Source organism: Staurois parvus, unplaced genomic scaffold (genome assembly GCF_062004578.1).
Source record: "Staurois parvus isolate SC_StPar_1 unplaced genomic scaffold, SC_StPar_1.0 ptg000719l, whole genome shotgun sequence".
NCBI classification, from domain to species: domain Eukaryota; kingdom Metazoa; phylum Chordata; class Amphibia; order Anura; family Ranidae; genus Staurois; species Staurois parvus.
In genome coordinates, this window is record NW_028318515.1 from 10,985,211 (window position 1) to 11,000,023 (window position 14,813).

Here is a 14,813-nt window from a genome sequence, read left to right on the forward strand (position 1 = left end):
GTATGCACATGCCAGACTTTATATTTTCCATTAGAAATCTGCTTATTCTTCAGAGATAACAGAACATGTAACATCTATAAACTACCAGTAGCTAATATTTGCAAACTAATGGGTCAGTTTAAAAATACCCTTATGCCGCTGGCAAAAAAAAAAGAGCAGACTGTTGTAAAAATATATGTGAGAGAAAATTCATTTGGAAAGCAATCCCTAGCTTACTGAGGTTTTTTTTTACATGGTGGAAATATTCCCATGATGCATAGACTGTTTTATGCAAGACTTTAGGGGAACACTGAGGTCTTCTGTTGGTGTTCACCCCATGTTATTAAAGTGGTTGTAAAGGCTCAATGTTTTTTACCTTCATGCTTTCTATTCATGAAAGTAAAAAACATTCTGTGTGCAGCTCTCCCCCAGCACCCCTATTACTTACCTGAGCCCCATTATGAACTGGCAATGAGCACAAGAGCCTCGGCTCTCTGGGAACTCTTCCTCCTCATTGGCTAAGACAGCAGCGGGAGCCATTGGTTTCCGCTGCTGTCAATGACAGCCAGTGAAACAATGAGGGAAAAGAGGGGGTGGCACCAAGCTCTGTGTGTGAATGGCCACATAGAGCAGCAGCTCAAGAGCGAGCTTGCTCGGGTGCCCCCACAGCAGGCTGCTTACTCTGGGGGCACTCAACAGGAGGGAAGGGCCAGAAGTGCCAGCAGAGGACCTGAAAAGAGGAAAATTGGGGCTGTTCTGTGCAAAAAGCAGTTAATTATGACATTTAATAGCACTTTAAAGTGGTTCTAAAGTCAAAACATTTTTTAACTTTAATGCATTTCCACAAAAAATAATAAATGCACATTTTTTGTCGGTAAAAAAATGTGCATCTATTATTTTTTGTGCTAGGAGCCTGTAAAGCATTGCACTAGCGATTAGCAGATCACTGATGCCATGTAGGTCTCCTGCACACTGTAAGTGTATCTGCTTCCTTGTACATCCCGTACAGGCAAGCTGATGATACTTGTTGACAGGAAGAATCCGTGAACTTCCATGGCACTCCACAGTGCAGTTGTAGTTCATTGAGGACTACAAGCCAACAGGTGCTAAGGTTGTCGGGACTTGCAGTCCATTCATTCACAGAACACTGAAAATGAATGAAGCGGCCATTTGGGTGGAGCCTAGCACAGCCACACTGTTTTTTAAATCCGACAGCTAGTACAGGGAACTTTCCCGTACTGCTGTCACAGAGAGGGGGGCAGTGGGCAGGTGCAGGATCGAGAACATGTTGTCTGTTCCACCCTAAAAATGGGTGGATCATGTAACATGTTCCCAAAGGTGAATTTATCCTTTAAGGTAAAAAATGTTTAGGCATCCATTTTGGCTCCTTACCCTCCTTTTACATAATTGAGCCCTCATTTGATCCAGCACTGTGCAGGTCTGCAGCTCCTCTCTTCCCTCACTTCCATGTCTCACTGGTATTGCTGTGGCATCGAGAGCCATTGGCTCTCACTGCTGCTCGCCAGTGACGAGTCCCACTGTCTGTGTCAATGGATGCAGCAGCAGGGCTTGGGACTGAGCATGCACAAGTGCCCCCATGGGAAGTGGCTTCTCATGTGGGCAATGGACAGAGAGGAGGAGCTAGGAATGCTGGCAGGAGACCCAAGAAGAGGTGGTTCGGGCCGCAGGTAAGTTTACAGATGTTTGTTATTTTTTTCTTTTTAAATATTTTTGTTTAAAATCACTCTGTATATATGGTTTATAAACACCTAAACCTAGATTTTATTCTACAGCATCAACCTATTTGTACAAGCAAATGTAAAAAAAAAACAAAAAAACAAAGGCACAAAAGCAAACAAAGAAAACTACATTGAGGAGTGACCAGGAGTCTTCTTCCAACTTTTTGAGATAGTAATGAGGGACACCTTCTGGCACAAAGTATCTAGGTTAAATAAAATACCCCTGCTGTATGGATCATGAAAAAGTCTATGGAAATAATTGGTTAATTTCACAAGGAACTTTTATCACCACTTTTTGTTTGCACTGCCTAGCAATCACAACTGGTATAAGTTAGCAGTTGGATGAAAACTTTAATGTCATATAACACTTTTGGGTATTTGCCCTAAAAGTCATTTAAAAAAAACAATACTGCCCAATATGCAGTCTATATATTCTTATTTTAATTTTGAGCACTATTTTAAAAATTATAAATGTGATTATGTATTTGTATTTTATATTTAAACAACAAAATATTCTATATATCAGCTGAATACTAGCTTGAGATTCTACAGGTGGATGTTACCCCCCAATGCCCCACAGCTGCCCCTCAGATGGAAACTGCCAAAAGAGAGGCTGCTACCACTGAAGAATACTTCAGAGGTGTATTTACTGCTTTGTGGTCTTACAACACTCAAATGGGTATTTATTTTTACTGTGTCGGCTCACCAACAGTAGTTCATTATGTTAAAATTTGTAATAAGCACAAAACATATTGATCTAAAAATTGTCAATTCTATATTTCTGACAGACGCAGAACTAACAAAATCATTTCATGAAAAAAAACAATAGTGTTATAACCCGAAACCAGAAAAATATTTTAAAAATGTTTGAAACATTCCTGATTTTGTGTTTTCCTTGGTGTACATAAGAGAAAAGAGCAGTAGTTTGTACATATTTCCTTTATATATTTTAGTCAGGAATAAAAAAAATAATATTTTTACCATTTTTTTATGTTCGTCAAGTAAATATGAAGTACAAATATATGGTACATTTTAGGCAGGCTGTTCTTTTTGTGCTTATTCTTCAGCTAACCCATAGTGCTCTGGGACGTGGCTAGGTTTAGTCATAATTTGCAAGGCTTAGCCATTATGTCATAGAATGTTATCATGTGAATCTAAATCAAAGAGGCTTTTCTGGCTAAAAAAAAGTGATAGTAGTTGCAGTACAGACTCAGGGAGACATTTGAAAACTGCTGGACATAAACAAAATTTGGAAACAGTGCAGGTAAACATAAAGCATGTGCAAAGTGAATTTTATTTTTGGTTTCTGTTCCTTTATTTATTTAACCCCACTGTGTACAAAAGTTTTGATGTCTAACAAAGGACATATAATGGACATGTAAGGACATGTAACATCAAACCTGTTGAGGACAGCTAAGATGCCTGTCAGGGGGGATAAACACAATAGTGATAAGGAACTGAAATGGAACAAGAAGTTGCCAAATTGCCATCTTGCCTAATGACAACCGACATTTGCTTAATTAAAAAGTCACTGTCAGAGAGAAGGGGTCCCAAGGTACATTTTTAAAACCTAGAGTTCAAATGGAGTTGTCACCAACACAGACCATCCTTTTGGATAGAAGGGGAAGGCCACTGCATGTTACCTGATTTGCATAGGAAAGATTTGGTACCCATAATCTTCAAAATTCATAAGTGTGTCCTGTTATGAATTATGGATTTAAAAGTAAGGCACTGATGATGTAGCCCCAGCCACACTGCTGTCCTCTGAGAAAGCAACATCGTCTGTGCCTTCAGGGAGATCACACACCTTATCTGTAAGATTTTACATTATTTCTCATGCCATATGCTCTATCCCATATATGGGGAAAGGAACGAGCGCTGGATCTGACAGATTCAAGCCGCTAGCATAAAGGTAAACCTCGTATACCCTCTTCATCAAAAGTCAAATACAGCAAAAAGTTGCAGCGCTTGAGTATATAATAAAGGGAATTACCATATATAACAGAATTAAAAGAAAAAACATTCATTTTATGACATGCACCAGATCCAACGTTCATAAATTAATGTAAACAATGGTCAGGTAAATAATAAAGGTTCATTCCACTAATCAAAGTGCCTGTAGTGATAGGGATGTTAGAGTCATAAGTTTTGGGGGTGTATCCAAGTGACAAGCAAATCCGTGACTTCCGTGATAGGAGAATAGCTGTAAAATGCACTAACCAGATAGCGCAAGTAAACGCGCATTGGAGTATAATGACCTACTCCTGGTCACAGCCAAATGGTCCTCAGCGTAAAGCCCTCAGGAACACCAGTGCACCACTTGCCGTCTCCTACCACCAGGGGGAGTGCGCCTCTTTACAGTATCACGAAATACCCTTATATCCTCTATCGCCAGGATTGGTGTGCTTTCATATCAGGAGATCATCTCAGGGACTCGGCAATAAGACCTTCTTCTTTGTTTCTGCAATACTCAGCTGTCTTCTTGCAAAAAGCCAAACGAACTTTGTTGCAGAGTCCAGATGCTTCTGCTATGAAGAAAAGGCTGTTGTCTGCTCTATCCCGTTCTTGCCCAATACGATTATGTTACAAGTAGACCCAGAAAAAAAATTCTAAAATGACGGCACTGGAGCAAGGGCACAGGCAGCATAGAGGTACCACTAAGAAGATGAAAGAAGGAGAGACAGCCTGGGGGTAGGGATGTGCACTGGTTTATGTCTTAGGTCACCTTCATGAACATATCATAAAAGGGGCATGGGGGGAGGTCCTCTTTAGGTACATTTGATTTTTTTTGTCTGTATAGTTTAAAGGGTATGCTACTCCAACATTTTATATTCCTGATATGTGTTGTCTTTGTATTGCTTCCTTTGTGTGAAATAACTGGTAATCCTACTAGAGTCCCTGCTTTCCTATTTCAAACTGACCCTGCTAGGCATTAGAGCATATCCTTCCCAGCATGGTCAGTTTTCTGTCTGTGCTGGGAGAACTGTAGAAGGGGATAAAAGAAAGAGCGCACAAACCTTGCGCATTACCTCAGTAAACAATTAATAATTGTGTTTTATTTAGGAAATATACTCACAAGAGTAGCGGTAAAACAGGCAAAAAATAACCATAATCCACACAGGGTTACAGGTCAATCCAAAGGGGAGATAAAAGCTAATATGCTTCGAAGGGTGATCCCTTCTTCATCAGAGCTGTAAAACAGGCTGAAATGCTGAAATACTGACACTCAGTGACTGAATGTCTCCTTGCTATGGGAACTCTGCCAAATTGAAGTCTTTATCTATCAAACCCAACTCTGATGAAGAAGGGATCACCCTTCGAAACGCGTTAGAATTTTATCTCCTCTTTGGATTGACCTGTAACCCTGTGTGGATTATGGTTTTTTTATGCCTGTTTTACCGCTACCCTTGTGAGTATATTTCTTAAATAAAATAAAATTATTCGTTTACTGAGGTAATGTGCAAGGTTTGTGCGTTCTTTCTTTTATCCCCTTCTACAGTTTTATCAAGCTTCCCCAGTTTCATGATAGAGTTGCACAACCTTTGACCAACAGTGGATGAACACACTGTTTGCTATTAACCTTCGTTTGATCTGAGTCCTTGAGCGCAGGAGATAGTGGATGTTTTGTGTGCTGGGAAAACCACCTGCCTGTCCTCCAATGATCAGATTTGTGCTCACAGGCCCTCTCTACAGCCATTTGTTGTGAAGATCAGTATACTGCTGTTTCTCCACCCTTAGTTCTCTAAACCCCTTTAAACTGAATGGGTTTTTCACTGAATGCCAACATAGGCAGCACATTTAAGATGAAAGTCCAGCCCTAAGTAGCATTAAAAATCCCCACCCACCAACACCTATGCTGACTAACCTGTGTAAGAGAGATTTGTATACTTACCTATTTTCAGGGCACTTCGGTCTGGTCACGTTACCAGCGGTGGCAGGGTAGAGGAGGGAGTGCCAACAACGGATGGGCCCTAGGAACCTGTGGGTGATGTCACTTTGTTTTACAAGGTAAGGATTCACATATACATAAAAGCTACAGTCCAGTAAGTGTGTACTTTTCTATCCCTCTTATTTGAAACCCCCCCCCAGAATGATCCAAATCTATGCCAACTAAAATGTTCTTTTTTCTGAATTTTATGGTTTAGTTGAACACTTTTTGCCAATGTCTCTCTTAGTACAGTACCAGTAGCTGTAGCACAGTTTAATAAAATGATGCCTTAGTTATCTGTTAAGGTGAACGATTGTAATCAAGAAAGTAGAAGGAGATAAGAGAAGTGGAACTAGAGCATGGTAAAAACAGAAGAAGATTAAGTTTAAGCTGATATGAAACAACTTCAAACCAATTTCCACCTAGGAAGTGTCTAGTCTGCCAGCTTTAGATCACAGTAATCTCTGCAGTAAAAAGAAAAGTAGGAGCACTGCAGAGTATAAAGTAGATGATTTATATTCTGTTCCCACACAGGAAACACAAATGTACACTAAGCAATGTACTGTATGAAAAATGGCTTTTGAAAAGTACTGAAGCTGTGCTGCTCTTTGTTTCAGGGAGCAAGTGATAACTTTTCATACTCAGATAACACACCATCTCACCTTCTTTAAATAACTTGTACATTTGCACAGCACAGGCAGAGTTTTCTGTGATGACGGAAATGTGTTATTTGTGACTTTGATTGCATATTGTCTGCATTTTGTTAAACCTATACACCTGACACGGTGATTGATCAACTATCACACACAGAAAAAAACAGTATTTTACATTTGTTTTTCCATGATATTATATTTTGTTGGTTCATATTTTAACCTATATCCTGGACTGATATGTCATTATAAACCATTTCCAGTTCTAATTTGTGCTCACCATAACATGAGGGGCATATTTCCCCTTCTGGCAGTAGCAGAAGGTAAAAACAAGACAAATAAAATGTAACATTGGGGACACATAGCAATGCAGAGTCCCCTAATCATTTATGCATTTTAGGTATTTCTGGAAGTGATAGCTTTTATACAAAAACATTTAGTGGCATTATTTGTTAAAAGCTAAAATGTTAAATGACTTAACGTGAACCTGTGACCAGACTGTGCACACCGAGAATTTGTAGACAATTTAATGCCCTTAGCCTGCACACAGGTGCTTTGTGGACACTGGACAGGCAGGATTTTTAATGCAGAAGAGACATACCATGTATGACATACCATGTCTCTTCTGCATTAAACTTCCCTTACCTACCTGTCAGCACTATACACTGAGCTGTACATGCGCAGATCTGTCTAGAAATTCGGCAATGCCAAATGACTATAATTTCCACCACACCGCACTAAAAGCAATGAACACAGTTTTATATTTCCCTATAAAAAAGTCAACTGTTACCAAAATCAACAACATTTTTATTTGTAAAACAAAAACCACCATCTGCTGCTCAGTTAATATGTCAAGGCAACAAATATATCTTTTGAATCACAATATTCCTAGATTCATCCTGCAGCACTATAAAAGTTTCCAAATGATTGAACTCCCATGCATGCGCCAGAGAAAAATCATCTCAATTAAAATGGGATAGATACCTGTGCACCGTAAAATCATACTAAATGAAAATTGTCACATATAAAACATAGAATAGAATACACCTGAATCAAAAAACATAGAATAGAATACACATGAATCAAATTCATTCATGATTCATGTGTATTCTATTCTATGTTTTTTGATTCATGTGTATTCTATTCTATGTTTTATATGTGACAATTTTTATTTAGTATGATTTTACGGTGCACATTTTGCTATGGATTTATACTTTTTAATTTTAAAGACACCAAATTTATATACTTAACATAATCTTATGAATTAAGTTCATAATTTTTGATTATATATTTTTTACTACAGATTCTGTTTTAATAATATCATGGACACTTTGATTGCCTTTTAATAGACCTCTTTATCTTATTAATATTAATTAACAATCTTATTAATAATTTTTATACATATGGGGCATGTTTCATCCTTCCTGAATATACCATCTGTCTAATTTTATATAACTTAATTTTTTTATACTACCACATCATCCGCTAGGATGGAAACACTTATTACTCATTTTTTACCCGTTTTTTACGGAACTTCTCCCCCTTTTTATCCCCCCTTTTATCAGGTGTCCAGGTCTAATATTCATTCCCACTGGTGATTTTACCTGTATTTATATTGAATTATCCGATTTTTACCGAATAGTATTGTCCGGAACAACATAATGGTTGTGACTGTGACTATGATCCACGACAAAATGGCGCTGACCTGACTGCGCATGCGCACTACTTACCCTTTGGCAAAATGCGGTGCGCATGGGCCTGCCCTATATAAAGCTACAGCGTTCGTCATAGCAGTGTTGGTCTCCCCTCTGAGGACGTGCATGGCACGAAAGGCCTAAGGAGGAACCAACACGCTGTGATGTCATGCCGCTGGAGCCACGTGCAGGTCTGGCGGCCATCTTTATGTATGGTCAGTTCACTCTGCAATACTGTATATTACCTGTTTCCATGGAATAAAAATTTAAAGGAATACTACACTATGGGCACCTTTTTTATGGCTCTTCTATGGAGCCATTAAATTACAGAGCCAGTGGAAGTTCCTTACTGATCCAGTAACCAGAGGAGGGAATCCCTGTAAGCAGGTTGCAGACCCATCCATCCTAAAGGGGACCTCTGGATGAGCAGACCTCACCTAGATCTACAGATTCACTGCTGTGCTGCTCTATCCCTTGAAGGAAGATCATCATACGCCTGTCATACCCCACCCCTCTAAGTGTTCCGTGGTGGATATATTAATGCGTATGTCCTATGTGCATCTGGTGAGTGTGCAATTTTACCATTCCTTCTGAGGACCAGCATTCTGATTTCTGCTTACTTCTGGATCATATTTCATCATTTATTCACAAACTATATGTTGATTATACTCCGATTACATCTTTGACTGATTCAATAGCGCTGCACTTTATTGATATACTTTCCTTTTTTATCCATAGTAACAAACCATGAAAAATCCAAAACAAAAAGCCTTTTAAAAAAAGGAAGAAAACCACAAATATTAGGTCAAGTTATTATCTCTGAAAAGATATTACATTTCAATAACCAGTTTTGAATGAATAGATGTACACTTTCTTTACTTTCACCACCACAGCAATAGAGAACAGAGCTCCTAAGGTATTCTAAAAGTCATCATTTCCCAACAAGGTAAATGTTATCCAAAATAGCAGGAGGTCCATATAATGGGATGTTCATATAATATCCATCTAAAAGGCTAATAATATCCAACTGCCTGTAGAATGTACACTCTGAAACTACATGTTTATGAGGCTTAGCACCATGTACATCTGTCAGAAAAACAGCCTCAATGATTAATGTCTCAGAGGTACATACACTCACCAGACTCTTTATTAGGTACACCTTGCTAATACTGGGTTGGACCCCCTTTTGTCTTCAGAACTGCCTTAATTCATCGTAGCATAGATTCAACAAGGTTTTGGAAACACTCAGAGATTTTGGTCCACATTGACATGAATTACTGTTGCCTTTCTATCTTCTAGAACCAGACTGCCCATTCTCTTCTGACCTCTGACATCAACAAAGCATTTTTGTCCACACAACTACCACTCACTGGATATTTTCTCTTTTTCGGACCATTCTCTGTAACAACCTAGAGATGGTTGTGCGTGGAAATCCTAGTAGATCAGCAGTTTTTTAAATACTCAGACCAGCCCATCTGGCACCAACAACCATGCCAAGTTCAAAGTCACTTAAATCCCCTTTCTTCCTCATTCTGATGCTCAATTTGAACTTCAGCAAGTTGTATTCACCACATGCCTAAATGCATTGAGTTGCTGCCATGTGATTGGCTGATTAGAAAGTTGTCTTACCAAGCAATTGAACAGGTGTACCTAATAAAGTGGCTAGTGAGTGTAAGTATCCTTGTATATATTTTCCCAAGGGGTGTGTGCAAATGTCCAAACATACACAGCTGAGAGACAGTGATCAAATGATCAATAACTGAAGCCAGTTGTCAGTTGTCAAGATGAAATATAATACATTGCCAACACTCTCTCAAAATCTAGGATAATGGGGAGAATGGTGATGGTGTTTGGCTCTGGTTCTTTTTCATCTACCTTTATTTAGAATGTGGTACATGAAATAGGAAGTTGCCATTTTTGCTGATGACTCTGCAGGATAGTGGCAAACAAGAGAAAGGATCTCAATAAAATGCCAACATTGGCAGCTAAATGGCAATTTAAATTTAAAGTGGAATTGCAGCCTAAACCTAACTAGCATTACAAATGCCTCCCCTCCTAACACCTATGCAGATTACTTATGTAATAAATATTTGTATAATTATCTTTTTTCAGCCCACTCTGGTCCAGTCATGTGATCCATTTCCCCTGTGTCAGCCACTGGTGGCAACAGGGGAGAGGAGTGAGCACCAACAATATATGGTCCATAGGAGCCTGTGGAAGATGTCACTGCTCCAGGCTTTTCCAGCCATTGTCTACATGACTGTACTGGAGTGGGCTAAGAATAGGTAAGTATATACATCATCTTTTTTTACAGAGATTAGTTAGCGTAGATATAAGGTGGGTGGAGGGGACTCATGGGTATATTTATCAAACATCAACTGGGCAATTGGTTCAGTAAATATTCACCCAAAAGATTCCCTCAAAGATTTGATGGGTTTCGCCCATCAGTTTTGGCCAACATTCACTCTATTTATCATGCAGGCAGCCAATTGCATGGTCAAATGCTGCCAAATCGAATGTCAATCGAATGCTGAAAGACCAGTATGGGTTCCTCTCTTATTTCTGGTTGAGCCTTTAGGGAATGTTTGGGCAAATCTTATTAAATAATGGGATACACTTTTACCAACATGCTCTCCACAGTGTGCCTAAACTGTGTTTATACATAAATCTTGCACAAGGAGGATTAAATGTCTTTTTATGTAAAAAAAAAAGAAAGGAACGTGAAGCCACCCACTTTCAGATAATCAGATGACACATGGTCAGATAATTGGATGACTTATTGTTCGTTTTTTGTTACATGCTAGTTTCATGCTTGTTTCTTCAGATATTGTTGCATAAACCATCGTGATCGGCTGTTGAAAACTGTGTACCAACAATCAGATTATCGTATGATCCCTCTGAAAGTGATTTTTGTCATACAATTTTCTGATTGTGTGTAGGGGGCATAAAAGGGATTCTTCTCATGAATAGGGTTTCCGTGAAAGCACTGCAACCCAATGCTGATGAGTACAGAGCTCCTTTTCACCTCTACTGCCTAGAAGAAGTTGTCATCAAGGCGGGCTTATGTAACACCTATTGGATCCCCTCACCATCATTGAGTAAGTAGTTGGTTGCACCTCCTTGGTGAACTGGTGTGAAAAAAAGTACACCACAAAAAATATTCACATTAACAGTGTCCAACGATTTCTAAGGATATTCCCCAGCATCTGCTGGAAGGACAAGTGTTCATGGAAATTTTTCTCCCTCATTTATTAGAAAGAATTCGGTATTTCGATTGTCTCAGAATTCTAAAGCAAATAAAGCCAAACCTAATTTTTTTTATAGCATACAGCAGTGCTTTATAGATGTACTAGAGGTTTTAATAGAAAAGCAGCAGTGCTTTGTAAATGGGCCCTTATAAGTTAACAATGATTAATTTCACAGACTACTATAGTGAATTTCTGCATACCCAGCAATCCTCCAGATGTACTGTACGTTATGAAGGATTAGATACAAGGGCGGACTGACCATTTGGAAACTCGGGCACTGCCCGAGGGCCCGTGGTCAGTAGGAGGCCCCATGAGATGCCCCTGGTACCTTTTTCATAGGCTTTTTTGAGTTTGGGCAAGGACACAGGGGCCCCATGATCCCCTATTGCCCGGGGGCCCCATAAGTTGTCAGTCCGCCCCTGGTTAGATGAAACAAAGCTGAAGGAATTTAAGTTTAAAAATTAGATCATTTGTAGAGTACCGCTTTAAGTAGGTCCTCATATTACATAGATTTAGTAAATCTAAAGGAGATTGTACAAAACATATGCAGTCAGACTGTTGTGCATTGTAAACTTTAAAACCGTTGGATTAGTATAGCATCCAGTTGCCTAGCAATTTTACTGAGACGGGTTATCAATAGCAGCCAACTTAGTATAGCATTGTTTAATAATATAATTTATCATAGTTCTACTGATGTTTTAGCCTAGTACTCAATATAAACACAACATTTCAAAGCCACCAAAGTCAGAACATTATTGCCACTTAAATCCATCTCTTAATGCCAACAACATACCCCCTCTGTGAATGGCTTTTTCAGCAAGATAAAGCTTCAGGCCACATAGCTGGAAAAGTTCTGAAACAGTTCCAGCAACTAAACAGAAAATTCCGCCTAATACAGCAGGATCCTCAGGCAGAGAACAATCCAACCAAGCATCTGTGCAAGGTGGAACAAGCTACACAGAGCTGACATCAACTACTAGCTAATCTGAATCAACAAGGGGACGCACTGAAATTGCCATGAGCCAGCGTTTTTAGTGTTATGCTTCAGAACATCTTAAAGGAGAATGTTTGTCAGGACAAAACATTCCAGTGCTTGTATAATTTTATTTCAATGCCCATGTTTAGGAAGTAAATCCAATTAAAAAAGAGATATCCCTTTTCTGGGCATATGCTGGCAAGTCCATCCATTCACTGACTGCATATAAATCTCAGTAATAGATTTCAACACTCCCTCTTTTCCTCCCGCCCATGCAGCTGTAAATTCTTTTGCCTGGCTTTATTCTGATAATTCTGCACCTGCTGGAATCTCCATTTATCCCCCACTCCCTAGTGATCTCAATCTAGCTTCATGTCACTGAATGAAGGTGACAGAGAAGGTCCAAAGCACATATTTAGCAACAGACTTTCCTATCAATGCAAATTTTACAATAAAAGCAAGAGCCTGATAGGGAAGAAAGAAACTCTCTGGTTGTCTTACCAACATATAGAAAACCATATAGACATGAAATACAATAAACCACATAATATAAACTGCATGTAAAGTAATTCCAAATGTCAAATGAGGTCTCACTACATGGATGGTAAATTTTATCCCCCTTAATGACCCTGTTTTACTGGCTGTTACCTCCGATTGGCTATGCCCCTTATGGTGAGTGGATAGGAGAGTGTATAAATATGAGTAATTACCTCGATTGTACAGTTGCTCTGAACTTGAGAAATAACCTGTCGTAGTTCAAAGTGCTGTTATTGAAAACAGGAGATAATATGTTTGTACTACCACTTTCGTGAAATAAAGTAAAAGAGCTATTTTTCTAAAAAATAAAGAAAAAAAGAAAGACCTAAGAGTGAATGTGTAACATTTTATACAAAAAGCTGGTTGTGGTCAATTTGAAACCAGCACATAAAAACCCACTGATTAGTATACCCATGTGATGGCAAAAACATGGTTGTGCTCCATACAACATCCTCAAGCTTACAATGAAATTTTCCTCCTCGATATTAGATCAGATCCAGGGATGTGCAATTCATATTGCCCGACGCCTGGGAGATGTAGTTCCAGGCATTGAGCAGGTGACTTTTATTTACATTTAGCCCTGCTGCAGGTAAGTAGCAGGGTTTGCTTTTTTTTTTGTGGAGCAGACATCGGTGAAGCATGAACAGATCTTCATGCTACACCAGAGTTAGCAGGCTCTCCACTCATCCATGCTACTGTCTGGTGCAGATAGTCCCCTCTCCGCCAGCCTCTCACTAGCTCTGCGGCTCCCTCAGCCCATCCACTCTGCACGGCAGCCCCATTCAGTCACAGCCACTCCCACACTTCTTACTCTCCTCCTCCTTCTTGGACACGCTGACAAGCTGCCCTTCCCACACCTCAGCTCTTGCTCTCCTTTCCATTTGTATCCCTCCGTCTGCATACATTCTGCTGCAGAACACACACATGGTGGGTGGCCTCAAGACCCGGATCACCATACAGGACATATCAATGGCAACACACATCAAACTCTGTCCTGTTACTACTTATCTACGCCACCTGCCACATCCACACACAGCACTGTACTTTGTGATTGCTGAATGTATGGATAATCAGATGTGGCATGCCACTTCAGACCATCCCCACGCTCGGCATGGCACCTTGGACCATCCCCATGCTTGGTATGCCACCTCGGACCATCCCCAATGACCAGAATGCCACCCTTGACCATCCCCACGCTCAGCATGCCACATCGAACCATCCCCAAGCTCGGCATGCCACCTCGGACCATCACCATGCTCGGCATGCTACCTCGGACCATCCTCACGCTCAGGATGCCACCTTGGACCATCCCCACGCTCTGCACGCCACCTCGGACCATCCCCATGCTCCGCACGCCACCTCGGACCATCCCCACACTCCGCATGCCACCTCGGACCATCCACACGCTCCGCACGCCACCTCGGACCATCCACACGCTCCGCACGCCACCTCGGACCATTCTCACACTCCGCATGCCACCTAGGACCATTCTCACGCTCCGCATGCCACCTCGGACAATCCCCAGGCTCCGCATGCCACCTAGGATCATCCCCATGCTCCACATGCCATCTTGGACCATCCCCACGCTCCACATGCCACCTCGGACCATCCCCATGCTCTGCATGCCATCTCGGACCATTCCCATGCTCAGCATGCCACCTCTGACCATCCCTACACTTGGCATGCCACCTCTGACCATCCCCAAGCTCAGCATGCCACCTCTGACCATCCCACTCTGTAGGGATAGTCAGAGGTGGGATTGCTGAGTGAAGGGATGGGTCAGCCTTAATTAAATAGGGTTTTGGTTAAACTTTTTTTTTTTATCATGACAAGTAGATTGTCGTGAGGGACAAGTAAATTGGTACCTCAATTTAGGTCCTTTGACAAGTAGTTTTTAAAAAAATGTCCACATCCCTGAGACCAAACAATATTTTCTGCAAAAGTGTATATATATTACCACTCTATAAATGTAGTATATGAATAACCGTAGTTGTGTCATTTACTGATGAGAAAATTATCCACTTACTAGATCAAAGGGATCGATTCAGTGACTTTATGTTCC

The 14,813-nt window shown here is 40.4% G+C and overlaps 1 protein-coding gene across 19 annotated transcripts in view; it reads right to left on the minus strand.

Moving 5' to 3' along the window:
• The window catches only part of RIMBP2 (RIMS binding protein 2), a 593,145-nt gene that overhangs the window by 212,310 nt on the left and 366,022 nt on the right, over positions 1-14,813 (minus strand). The window lies entirely within an intron of this gene.